The 13,059-nt window shown below is 40.0% G+C and overlaps 1 protein-coding gene across 3 annotated transcripts in view; it reads left to right on the top strand.

Moving 5' to 3' along the window:
* CD86 (CD86 molecule) overlaps window positions 1-13,059 on the top strand; it is a 161,553-nt gene that overhangs the window by 73,069 nt on the left and 75,425 nt on the right. Inside the window, exon 1 of one of the 3 annotated variants that reach the window (XM_072613830.1) lies at window positions 10,436-11,270. The exons of 1 other annotated variant lie outside the window; for it this stretch is intronic. The gene's annotated coding sequence lies outside the window, so the exon portion shown is untranslated. Of the gene's footprint in view, window positions 1-10,435; window positions 11,271-13,059 lie in introns of those variants that run through there. One more of the 3 variants, XM_072613828.1, reaches the window with a different exon arrangement.

The following is a 13,059-nucleotide window of genomic DNA, read 5'->3' as shown; positions in this document are numbered from 1 at the left end:
TGTGCTCTATACACTGTGCCACCCCCTTCCCCCCCCACCCCAGGCATGACTTTCCATTCTGTATGTAGATTCCTTACCTAACTTGGAATAAACCTACTATTTTCTTTTCAGTTGATCTCTCAAGTTCTTTGCCCTCCGGTGTGGCCAGTCTGTTTTGGGTGAGATCCTTCTTGGACTCCCTGGGAGCCTAAACTGACAAAGTCCCCAACATTACCTATGTGAACTGAATGACCTGTCAATTACATTCCTCATTGGTGGAAAATGATTACTGGAGCCTAGACAGGGGGCATCCAATAATCATTCTCCATCACTAAGACTAATCTAATGCAAGTAGACTAGAGCTCTGTGTTACATTTGTATCCCCAACACTTAGCACAGTGCTGGCCTATAGTAGATGTGAATAGCCACTTGTAATATCACTGTTAGACAGAGGAGTAAATACAAAGTAGTAATACAAAGTAATTTCAAAGGGGCAAGGAGCACAGACAACTGGGGATGGCGTGGTCTTGTGTAGGATGTAGCACCTGGATTGTGTTTCAAAGGACAAAAGTCTCAGTTTTACATGTCTTAAAAGTTATAAAGAACTGCTGAAGATTTTTTTTGACAGACCTGTGTTTTTAGGAATATCACATTGACATCTGTGTAGAGAATTGATGAGAAAGAGGAGAGATTGAAAGTAGTGATGCCAATAAAGAGGCTACCATAATAGTTAAGATGAGAGATAATGGAGGGTCCAGCTAGGGGGGAGGTGGTGAGGGGAGCTAAAAACACAGGTGGGAAAGACATGAGAGACAGGGGTGTATGTGAGAGAGAGGCAAGAGTCCAGGATGACCCTCAGGTTGCCAACCTTAGAAGGATGGTATTTTGGGGGAAATGGCTTTGTCAGTTTTGGAGCACTGTATAAATGAGAGTTGTTCTTAATGTTGTCTTCATGATCCTCATAGATGAGTCCTGGACCCAAAGCCTGTTTTCTTCTTAAGCAGAACAAATGTGAAATGACTAATTAGAATAATACCACTTGTCATTGATTATTAAAATTCCTCCAGCAGCAGACAAAACTTGTCATAGAGAAGGTTTAAAAAAACCCCAAATACTCTCGGGAGATGTAGACATTTATTTAAACTTAAAGCTTCAGAGCTAGTTTTGGTTTGTAAAGGTTAAGAGACCTGAGAACATTGAATGCTTGGCTGGAGTCAGGGAGGGGAGAAGGGAAAAGGTGTTCTGGGGGAAATAAAGACAAAAATTTATCTGCACAATTTGCCGAGGCAATCCCTGCCTGAAGATAGTAGAGAAGTAAAGATTCTAGGGCCCTTGGCATATCTCCTCCCATCCCAAATCCCAAGTTTGATCCATTTGGTTTTGTTAAAGCATAAATCTGCATTTATATCTTTTGTTTTTACCCTCTGCAGAGTATCTCCCAATATTCATCCCCTTCCATAGAACCATCTCATGTAACAAATAATATCTCTGAAGGAAAAAAATGCACAAAAAGTGGAAGAGAGGGAAAAAATTCAACAAAACTGATCAATGTATGGAAAAAACTGAAAATACATTCAATGTTCCACATCTGAGGACTTCCTCCCACTGCAAAAAATGTGAACAGATATATTCTCATATCTCATTCTTGGAGCCATGTTTGCTCTTTATAATTTGGCAACATTCACCTTGCATTCTCTCTGGCTCACTCTCATGCCTGGAACATTCTCTCTCCTTCTCTCCTTCTACTGACCTCCCTGGCTTCCTTTAAGTGCCAACTAAAACCTCATTTTCTATGTAGGAAGCCTTTTATAGCTTTCCTTTCCCCAGTTCCTCTTAATTTCAATGCCTTACCTCTGTCAATTTTTTCCATATGTATTATGTATATACACACACACACACACACACACACACACACACACACACACACACACACACACACACACATATATATATATATATATATATATACACATGTATATATAGCTTGTTTTCTATGTAGTTGTATGCATGTTGTCTACCCCACTGGATTGTAATATAGAGGACAGGGACTATCTTTTGCCTCCTTTTGTATCCTCAGCACTTAGCGTGGAACCTCACACGTGGTAGGCACTTAATAAATACTTATTGATCGATTGGTTGATTGATCTTTTTCTAGTGGTTGTTCTTTCCATTTATGTTGTTATAGCAATTGTGTGGGGGTACCTCAGTGGCACAGTGGATGGAATGCTGGGCCTGATGTCAGGAAGACTCATCTTTCTGAGTTCAAAACTGGCCTCAGATACTCACTAGCTGTGTGACTCTGGGCAAGTCACTTGACCCTGTTTGCCTTAGTTTCCTCATCTATAAAATGAGTTGGAGAAGGAAATGGAAAACCACTCAATCTTTGCCAAGAAAACCCCAAAAGGAGTCACAAAGAGTTGGACATGGCTGAACAACAACAGTGATTGTGTATATTATTTTCTTGGCTCTGGCCACTTCATCCTATATCAGATGGTATAAATCTTTTCATGTTTCTCTGTATTCATAGAATTAATTGTTTCTTGGAGCACAGTAAAATCCCATTACATTCATGCATCTCAGTTTGTTTAGCTAGGCCCCAAATGATGGGTATCTACTTTCTTTCCAATTCTTTGATATTATGAAAAGTGCTCCTATAAATATTTTGATCTATATAAGGACTTTCTTCTTATCAGTGACCTCCTTGAGGTATAAGCCTAGTAGTGGAATCTCTAAGTTAAAGAGTATGGGCATTTTAACCATTTTATTTGCATCATTCCAAAGAGCTTTCCAGAATGATTGTACTAATTCATAGCTACACTAACAACCAACTAGTGTATCTTCCCACAACCTCTCCAACATTGACGATTCCCATAGGGCAGCTAGGTGGTGCAGTGGATAGACTACCAGTGCAGGAGTCAGGAGGACCTGAGTCTAAATCTCACCTCAGACACTTGACACTCACTAGCTGTGTGACCTTGGGTAAGTCACTTAACCCCAATTGCCTCATCCTGGGTCATCTCCAGTCATCCTGATGAATATCTGATCTCTGGATTCAGATGGTTCTGGAGAAGAAGTGAGGTTGGTGACCTGCACAGCCCTCCCTCACTCAAAACAAAGTCAAGTGCAAGTCATGTCATTATTTCTGATGGCATGGTCTTCTTCAGCAATGAAGGACAAACATATATCTTTGGCAAAGTGCTGGGTGTGAAAAGAAGCCTAGGTTGTTTTGATTTGAATTTCTCTTATTTTTAGTGATCTGGAACATTCTTATGGTTGTTAGTAGTTTGTAATTCTTTTGGTAACTGTTTATTCACATTGTTTGAGAAAGACCAACCCATTAGTTTCTAAGACTAGTCTTCACTGGTTTTTACCAAATGCATTGCCTCTGTACAAGTGAGACAAAGACACCTATGGGAAACCTTTTTCATAGTAATAAGAATCTCAGATTCTAATCTAATTTACATCCCTTTTCTGTATATCTTGTGAGATGCTATGGGGAGAGGAAATCTGAGTTTTCTAACCTGTGGTCCTCAGTACTCTCTTGGTAGTTAAATAGAAGCAATGATCAAAATTAGGGGAAATAGGATATAAATACATACACTTAAATGAGTCAACAAAAGTGAAACTAAGTGGTGAATTTGTTCCAACCAACAGGGAACATAGTTAGGTGATTATTTAATATTGTACACACAAATGACATCAGTTTTGAATCTATGCTATTATGGAGCATCATTTTTGCCCAATTTAACATCACTGCTATATTAGTCATAGGCTAATCACCCAAGATAATTTGTGACTGAGAGTTACTTGCAGGCTTTAAACATGGAGTGTGTAAACTTGAAGTTGAGCAATCTTCATGTGTAACTTAAAAGTACTAAGAAGTCTATCATATTTCTCAGTATGTTTCATTTGTTAAGAACAATAAGCTAATTTCTCCCAAAACTACTATTTTAAAAAATAGAAATCATTGTACAAAGTTACAGTCACATTATATGATGACCAACTTTGATAGACTTGGCTCTTCTCAGCAATACAAGGTTTTAGGACCACTCCAAGGGACTTATGATGGAAAGTGCTATCCACATCCAGAGAAAGAATTGCAGAGTCTGACTGCACATCAAACATACTATTTGCTCTCTCTCTTTTTGGTCTTTGTTTTGTTTCTTCTTTCTTGTGGTTCTTTCCATTGGTTGTAATTCTTCTTTATAACATGACTAATGTGAAAATATGTTTAGTATGAATGTATATATACAGCCTATATCAGATTGCATGCTGTTGTGGGGAGGAGGGAGGGGAGAGAGGGGGAGAAAATTTGAAACTCAAAAGCTTGTGGAACTGAATGTTGAAAACTAAAAATAAATTAATTAGTTAAAAATAGAAATAACTTTCAAAAATGAATGACTTTCTTTTTCCAAAAGTCTTTATTTTTTTGAAGTTTAAAGTGAGATATCTCTTTGTGATGGATAACTACATACTTGGTGTGAAAAGAAAATGAACTTATAGTAGTGGAATCAAGTGCAAACAAAGAAAATAGTTATAATAGCAAAAATATAGAAAAATAAAGTAAAAGATAATTAGATTCACAAATACTACTATTAACGGAGAGGAAAGACTGTTTTGTTTGTGTAGAAAGCATGAAAAGTCATATAAATGGATGTGAGAGCTTGCAAATGAACACATAGAATATTTTGTCAAGACAAGATGATTTTCCAGATTATATTGGATACTAAAGAAGCAAAAACTTTAAAAAAATCATGTTTATGACATCAAACAGATTACTCAAAGTAGCATATGATACTACTTCTGGAATTGCTAAGTGTAAAAGCTTAATTTGAAAAGAGAAGCATTGGTCTTACCTAGATTTATTGTATATCATATACGTATGTATATATCACATATGTATATATAGTTGTATATATACATGTATATATGTATATAGTTGAAACTGCTTGACAAATCATGCTCAAAGCAACACTGAATGGCTCTCCTTGCAGAAAAAATAGTTGGAAAGAAAATTTCCTGTTTATCTCAGCATGCTTGTGATCTACTCATTGAGAAATTAAAATCTTGCTATTTTTCATTACAAATGGATGAAGCAACAGATATAGTTAATATTATATATAATATAAATATACACATCTTTCTGTGTATATATGTATGCTGAGGTCAGGGAACCATTAAGGTGAGGTTTGGGGTGCTTGGGACCCCAAAATACCAACACCCTGGGTCCTGCCTGAATGAATTCAACCCAAGTCTTCTTTCAGCACAAAGTTTATTAAAGATTCACCATACTGAGTTGACTGTTAAGCCTCACCACTTGTGATGCTTGTAGCTGACCAGATAGAATCTGATAACTTTTATGGAGGTGAGACAGAATTTATATACAGAAAGACATTAGGAGGGATGCGGGGTAGTCTAATAGTCTGGGGGGATGGGAGGAGGGGTTTAGGGAGGGTCTTGAAGAGGATTCCAAGGAGGATATAAATGGGACTGGGGTGACTAGAGGTCAGAATCCAGAGTGGGAAACAGCTGGAGGCAATCAGGAGATAACAGATGGTGGAGGGGTGGAAGAGGAAGCAGGTGAGGCAATTCATAAGTAACAGATAATGGAGGGTCTGGCTCCGTTAAGGGTAATAGATTTGGGTATGAAAAGTCAGATTAAGTGGGAAGATTCCAGGAGAGTTTGAGGAGGTTCCCGGAGTCTGTACCCCATCATGTATATATGTGAATGTATGTGTGTGTATGTGTATAAAATTTCATTTGATTCTTACAAAAACCCTTTGAGGTTTTAGGTACTATCATTATCTCCATTTTATAGTTGAGAAAACTGAGATTAAAAGATGTTAAATGACTTGTCATACAGCTGTTAGGGGGCAACTGGGTGGCACAGGCCTGTAGTCAGGAAGGCTTATCTTTCTGAGTTCAAATCTCGGATACTTACTAGTGACCAAAGATGTTAAATGACTTGTCATACAGCTGTTAGGGGGCAACTGGGTGGCACAGGCCTGTAGTCAGGAAGGCTCATCTTTCTGAGTTCAAATCTCGGATACTTACTAGTGACCCTGGGCAAGTCACTTCACCAAGTTTGCTTCAGTTTCCTCACCTATAAAATGAGCTGGAGAAGGAAATGACAAATCACTCCCGTATCTCTGCCAAGAAAACCCCAAATAGGGTCTTGAAGAGTCAGACACAACTGAAAAAAATGACTGAACAACAACCCAGCTATTAAGTGGTTGAAGCAGGATTTAGACTTCGGTCTTCCTGACTCTAAAGCCAGCCCTCTATCCATTACATCAGACAGCTGCTTTCTGGGAGTAGAGGTTACTGGTGACTTTTATGTCCCCACTTCCTCCAGAACCACAAGGCCCAGTATCAAAGCTATCGCCTCATACTTTTAACCACTACCACCAAGTTGAGATAGAAGACCAGGTTCACTAAAGGTTGGTGTGACGACACTCTGTTTCAGAATAAAACCCTGGTTAAGCAGACACATAGTGACCAACTATAGACCTAAAATTTCTGAAACTGTTGGAGTTTTTTAAGCAAAAAATTAATTGTGTGGTTCTTTGTTATGTTTAGGAGGAAGAGTTGGGAAAGGGAGATAATAATAAAAGTAAGAGGCAGGGTTCAACTGGTCCTCAGTGTTTTCATATGGAGAGATCATATGTAAATAAGACATGTAGAGAACAGAAGAAAGTTAACTCTAGAGAACAAGACTTGAATGGTAGTGATATGGTTCAGACTCTGGGAACCTCCCTGAATTCCCCTAGAATCTTCCCACTTAATCTGGCCTTTCATATTCAATTCTGTTGCCCTTGGCCTAGCCTGGCCTTCCATTTTCTGTTACCTCTGGATTGCCCTACCTGCTTCCCACCCAAACCCTCCATTATCTGATAGCTCCTGATTGCCTCCAGCTATTTCCAACCTTTGACCAGTTACCCCACTCCCATTGAGGTCTTCCTTGGACTTCTCCTCAAGACCCTCCCTAAACCCCTCCTCCCATCACTCTAGACTACCAGACCACCCCCAGATCCCTCCTACAATCTTTTTCTGTATTTAAATTCCATCTTGCCTCCATGAAGGAGCTGAGTCAATCCAGCTCAGACTTTGTCTAGCTGAGATGATGTCTGGCCTGCTTGTTTATACAAGCTTTACAAATGTTTAGGCTCCTTAAAAGTCAACCCAGTATGGTGAATCTTTAATAAACTTTGTATTTCTTTGGCTTTAAGAAGGTTTGAGTCGAATTCATTTGAGCAGGACCTGGCATGTCAGTATTTTGGGGTTCCCCAGCACTCCTCAGACCTCAACAGTAGTTCAGTGGTTCCCTCTCTCCAATGCACGTTCCCCTGGAGGATGTGAGGAGCTCATCCAGTGGGTAAAAGGAAATTTGGTAAATAGTTATGTTATCCTATTCATTGCTTTATTTCATATTTCATGGTGAGGGGCAGCTTGGTGGTGCAGTGGATAGAGTACCAGTGCAGGAGACAGGAGGACCTGAGTTCAAATCTCACCTCAGACACTTGACACTAGCTGTGTGACCTTGGGCAAGTCATTTAACCCCAATTGCCTCATGCTGGGTCATCTCCAGTCATCCTGATGAATAGCTGGTCACTGGATTCAGATGGCTCTGGAGGAGAAGTGAGGCTGGTGACCTGCACAGCCCTCCCTCACTCAAAACAAAGTCAAGTGCAAGTCATGTCATCATTTCTCTAATGGCATGGTCTTCTTTGGCAATGAAGGATCAACACATAGATATTGCATGGTGAACCCTAGAATTTATTTCCTTTCACATTTAACATAGGAGCAGTTAGGTGGCACAGTGGATAGAGTACCCACCCTGGAGTTGGGAAGATTAATCTTCCTGAGTTCCAATCTGGCCTCAGACATTTAACTAGCAAGTCACTTAACCCTGTTTGCCTCAATTCCTCATCTGTAAAATGAGCTGGAGAAGGGAATGGTAAAACACTCCAATGTCTTTGCTAAGAAAGTCCCAAAGAGTTGGATGTGACTGAACAACAACAAATGTTGAATATTGGGAAGGCTTACTAAAAATTAAGGTATATAAGAACTGAAAAAGACTGTGAATATACAGTTTAGATAGTTTTATATGAAAATCTTCCTACTCCAGGGATGTAAATAGTTTTGTGGGAGTAAAGGTTAGAAAACAATATAGAGAAATGTCATCTTAAATTTGCATTCATTGTTTTATAAAGCAGTTCAACATTAAAAAATTTTAATTCATTACTTATCTGCAATTTTCATAAAATAAAACAGATTCTGGGACGAGGGACATGTATTCATTCATTCACCAAATATTTATTAAACCCCCTCCTGCGTGCCAAGTAGGGCAGCTAGGTGGTGTAGTGGAGAAAGCACTGGGCTTGGAATCAGGAAAACTCATCTTCATGAGTTCAAATCTGCCCTCAGACACTTACTAGCTATGTGACCCTGAGCAAGTTACTTCACCCTGTTTGCCTCAGTTCCTCATTTGTAAAATGACCTAGAGAAGGAAATGGCAAACCACTACAGTGTCTCTGCCAAGGAAACCCCAAATGGGGTCACAAAGAATTGGACATGACTCAAAAACAACCAAACACCAGCCAAGTATGGCAAGTACTGTGTTAGGTGGTGTAGAACCAAAGATGAGATGAAAATAGTTCCCACCTCAAGAAGTTTATGTTTAAACCAGGTGTACACAAATAATTGTAAAATATATAGACTATAGTATCGGGTGCATGTGCAACCCCCATCAGCTTGCTAAGATGGGTTCTCTCCATGGAGAGCCCTAAGGAACTGGGTCTGGGAAAATTGTGATGACTTGAGAGAGAAGTGTCTCAGAAATAATAGAGTATATTCTATGACTGGCATTGAAGCTAGGGCTCTCTGGTTGGCTACCTATACATTCAAGGGTTCATTGTATTAATTCTGTGTGGGAGCTCAGTGAGAAGGATGTGAATGAAGCCTACAACTTTGTGAGTTCGAAAGATCTGGAGGGCTACTCTGTCTCCCTCATTCCTAAATTCAGGTTTGCAGTCAGCATAGAATTGATGACCTGAAAAGGAAAGAGTGACCTTTGTGAATGATCTTTGGTACTCTACCTCACAGTTAGCTGAGACCCAGGCTCATCAAGCAGTCATGCCACATCCAATCATGCCACATCTGGACATGAACTTTGGAGGGACCAATGCTCTGTAGGAACTGAGCTAAGTTTTTGGATTACTCCCCTACAGGCTGAAGTGGCACAGGGGAGAGTTTATCCCAGAAGTATTGGGAAGGGGAGAATATTTTTGTTGTTTGCCAGTTTGTTCTGGCTGTGTCTTTGAAGTCAATATCCTTTTGAAAAAGTTAATCAATGTTAGATGTTAAATGGATGGTGTACTAGTCATCAGTCTCCTAGTGATGGGGGAAGCACACCTAGTAGGGCTTGAGCTGAGAGCAGTAAAAAAAAACACACACACACAACAAAACAGAGAGAGTCTGGAACCTTGAGGGGAAATGTCTGCATGACCTTGAGGCAGTGAGCAAGAACATACATGTTACATATGCAAAGTTAATTCAGAGTAATTTTAGCAGGAGAGGCTTGAAAAGACACTAGCAACTTGGGCAGAATTAGAGTAGGCCTTGTGTAATAGGTGGTACCTGAGCTTTGAAGGAATCCAGGAACTCTCAGAGGCAGTGGTGATAAGGGAATTCATTTGAGGCAGCCTGTGGCAGAATGCTTTATAGGAGGAACAGAAAGTAAGCTATTTTGGCTGAAATGCTGAAAGGGAACATAGGAGTATGCGAAAGGGAAGAGTGTGGACTAAGCATGGAAAGAGAAATAGGCTTGATTATAAAGACAGGTCCCCAGGCTCAGACACTTGACACGTACTAGTTGTGTGATCTTGGGCAAGTCACTTAATGTTCCTTGCTTATCTCCTCCAAAAAAACCAAAAAACCAAAAAAAGAAGGGCTTTGCATTTCAAGCAAGAGTTTGACAAGAAGCAAGAGGGAACCTCTGGAAAAGGGGGACAATATACATAGACTAGTGCTTTAGGGATATGAATTTGGTAGGTGTGTGGAAGATTTTTTGTGTGTGTGTGTGTTCGTCCTTCATTGCCCAAGAAGACCATGCCATCAGAGAAATGATGACATGACTTGCACTTGACTTTGTTTTGAGTGAGGGAGGGCTGTGCAGGTCACCAGCCTCACTTCTCCTCCAGAGCCATCTGAATCCAGTGACCAGATATTCATCAGGATGACTGGAGATGACCCAGCATGAGGCAATTGGGGTTAAGTGACTTGCCCAAGGTCACACAGCTAGTGAGTGTCAAGTGTCTGAGGTGAGATTTGAACTCAGGTCCTCCTGACTCCTGCACTGGTGCTCTATCCACTGCACCACCTAGCTGCCCCAGGTGTGTGGAAGGATGGTTTGGAGAAGGAAGAGTTTTGAATTAAAGAAACCAGTTGGGAGGTCATTGCAATAGTCCAGACAAAAGAAGGTAGCAGCATGAACCAGAGTGATTTTTGGAGCCTTTATTTCTCTATCTAAAAGTAAAAGGCTTTAACTTTGATGGTAAAGAGCAAACTTTGATGGCTGTGGACTCAGAGCTGCGAGTGGTTTTGTTTGGCTTCAGTGAATGTCTGAAAGGGGCATAGAAGGTCCATTAAAGCAAGAAAGGACTTGGAAACTCTAGGATGGGCTCAGAGGTGTTGGGGCATTCAGCAGTTTGAACGTGAGGTATTAATGCAAAGTAATTTTGTTGTGTGGCTTGTTCAGCCTCTTGGTTGAGTCTTTCCTATTATGGTTTCCCCCTTTTGCAGCTAAGGAGGGGATTCCCACATGCCCCCAGAAATGTGGACAGGAAAGACTTGTGGTGAATGGCTCAGGGAGGGGGTGATTTGTGCCTCATCAGTGATTCACCCTGGACTCTATTCCTGATCCTCCAGTTATCCTCAAGAAAATCCCCAAAGATTCGATAATGAGGTCAAGGAGATTGAAAAGTCAGGTCCTGGGGTTGATTGCTTGTATTTTTGTTTGTGTCACCAAGAATCTTCAAAGTCGGCTAAAAACTATGCAATTCTAACCAGAGAGGAAAGAGTTAACTTTTTCTACAAGGGTGGGGAAATTCACAGATGAAAAAGAGGAACAGTTCAGACTGAAGAGTTATTACTTTAGAGAGAGACTTCAGAGTAGCATCTTTGCCCAAGTACTGAGAAAGGAGCTGCCAGGCACCAGGCACCAGGCACCAAGCACCAGGCGAAGAAGCCTCCCTGACTTGGAGAAAGTACACGGACCAGCCCACCATTGGGTGAGTGCCAGAGTTGGTTTGCTTTTCTTAAAGTCATCAGTAAATTATCTAAACTCAAAAGGAGGCTGACTTTCTCAAAGATATACAGACTACAGGAAGGGACCTCCGTGGTTATCTAGTCCTCATTTACAGATAAGGAAACTGAGACCTAGAGAGAATAAGTGGCTTCCTCATGGACATGCAGGTAGCACATGGCGGAAGTGGAATTGGAACCCAGGGCCTCCGACTCCAGGTCTAGGGTTCTCATGTGTGCCATTGGCTTTAAACTGCTGCCCAAGAACTTTTTTAATCTCTCTGGGTCCCAGTTTCTTTATGTGTCAAATGAAGAGGTTGGACCATAGGGCCCCTAAATTCCAGCTCTAAAGTCCTATGATCAACTAAGATAGTGTGTACAGTGCTTTGCAAAGCTTAAAGTGCTATGTAAATGTGATAATGATTAATAAATGCAAATAATTAGTGTGATATACTATAATGACTAATTGTTAATAATGAGCATAATATATCTTGCTGTAATCACTAATAATGAGTGTTAATAGTATTATTATTATTGTTATGACCAGATGGTCAGAATGATGTGCTTAAGTGAAGTCTTGGAGCAGTTTGCTGTAAGGCACGCTGGAGGGAGAGAGAATGAAAGGATGCCCTGACTCAATTTCTACCTTTCTGTGGCCACTACTGCCTCTTCCCCAGGAAGACTTGTGAACTTCTTGAGGGCTGTGACTGCCTCACTTCTGTACATGTATCCCTCCTAATTAGCATAGTACCTGGCACACAGTAGGTGCTTAATAAATGCTTGTCAATTAATTGATACTTTTAGTTCAGAGATAGAGAGTTCCAAAGGCTATTGAACCACAGAAAGGAAAGACTCCATTTGAAAAGGCACAAAACCTTCTCAAAGGAGCTAAATTTAGCTTTGGGAAGGTCTGTCTTTTGTTTTGTTAATTATGTTTCATTCAGTTAACTTTTAAGTTTAAGAACAATTAACATAAAACATAGTCTGGGGTCCTAAAAAGATTAAATGAGTGTTTTGAGCCAGAGAATCTGAGTTCTAATCCCAGGAACATAAGACAAATGAGCAGAATAATGGATTTAAATGGAGCAGTCCTGGGTTCAAATTCCAACTCTGCTACTTAATCACTGTGTGATTTAGGCAAGTCATTTCTCCTTTTTGGGACTCAGTTTCTTCATTTGTAAAATGAGAGGGTTGTCCTTGATGATCTCCAACTCTAAATCTATGACCTTCTGTTAGTTAATGTCTATATATGTATGTATACATATGTATGTATTAAGTGTATACATATAGGTATATGTGTATGTGTGTATATATACACAAATACATACATACATACACATAATTAGCATATTGTCTCTCCCTTTAGATTGTGACTTCCTTGAGAATAGGGAGTGTCTTTTGCCTTTCTTGGTTATTTCCAGCCCTTACCTCAGTGCCTAGCACATAATAATTGCTTAAGAAATATTTACTATCTGGGAAAGAACTATTAAAGATTTAGACCTTTAGAAGTTTCTGACCATTGTCTAGATCTCTCTTTCTCTCTCTCTGAAAGGCAAGAGCTGTCTCATTCAAAAGTATTTGAAAATTCCATTCAAACTATCATTTAACTCATTTGTCAAAGCTTTTTTACTGCAACAAATTGGGGGAGAGATTATGAGGAAACATTATTCTGGATCTTAACAGGAATACACAAAAATATTCAGTTAGACACTCACCCACCCACCCAACCTAAGCATGCTTAGAAATAAATGAGTTTACCCATGCCTGGCCAGATAT

Source organism: Notamacropus eugenii, chromosome 5 (assembly GCF_028372415.1).
Source record: "Notamacropus eugenii isolate mMacEug1 chromosome 5, mMacEug1.pri_v2, whole genome shotgun sequence".
Lineage (NCBI taxonomy): Eukaryota > Metazoa > Chordata > Mammalia > Diprotodontia > Macropodidae > Notamacropus > Notamacropus eugenii.
This window is presented reverse-complemented; position numbering and strand designations above follow the sequence as displayed.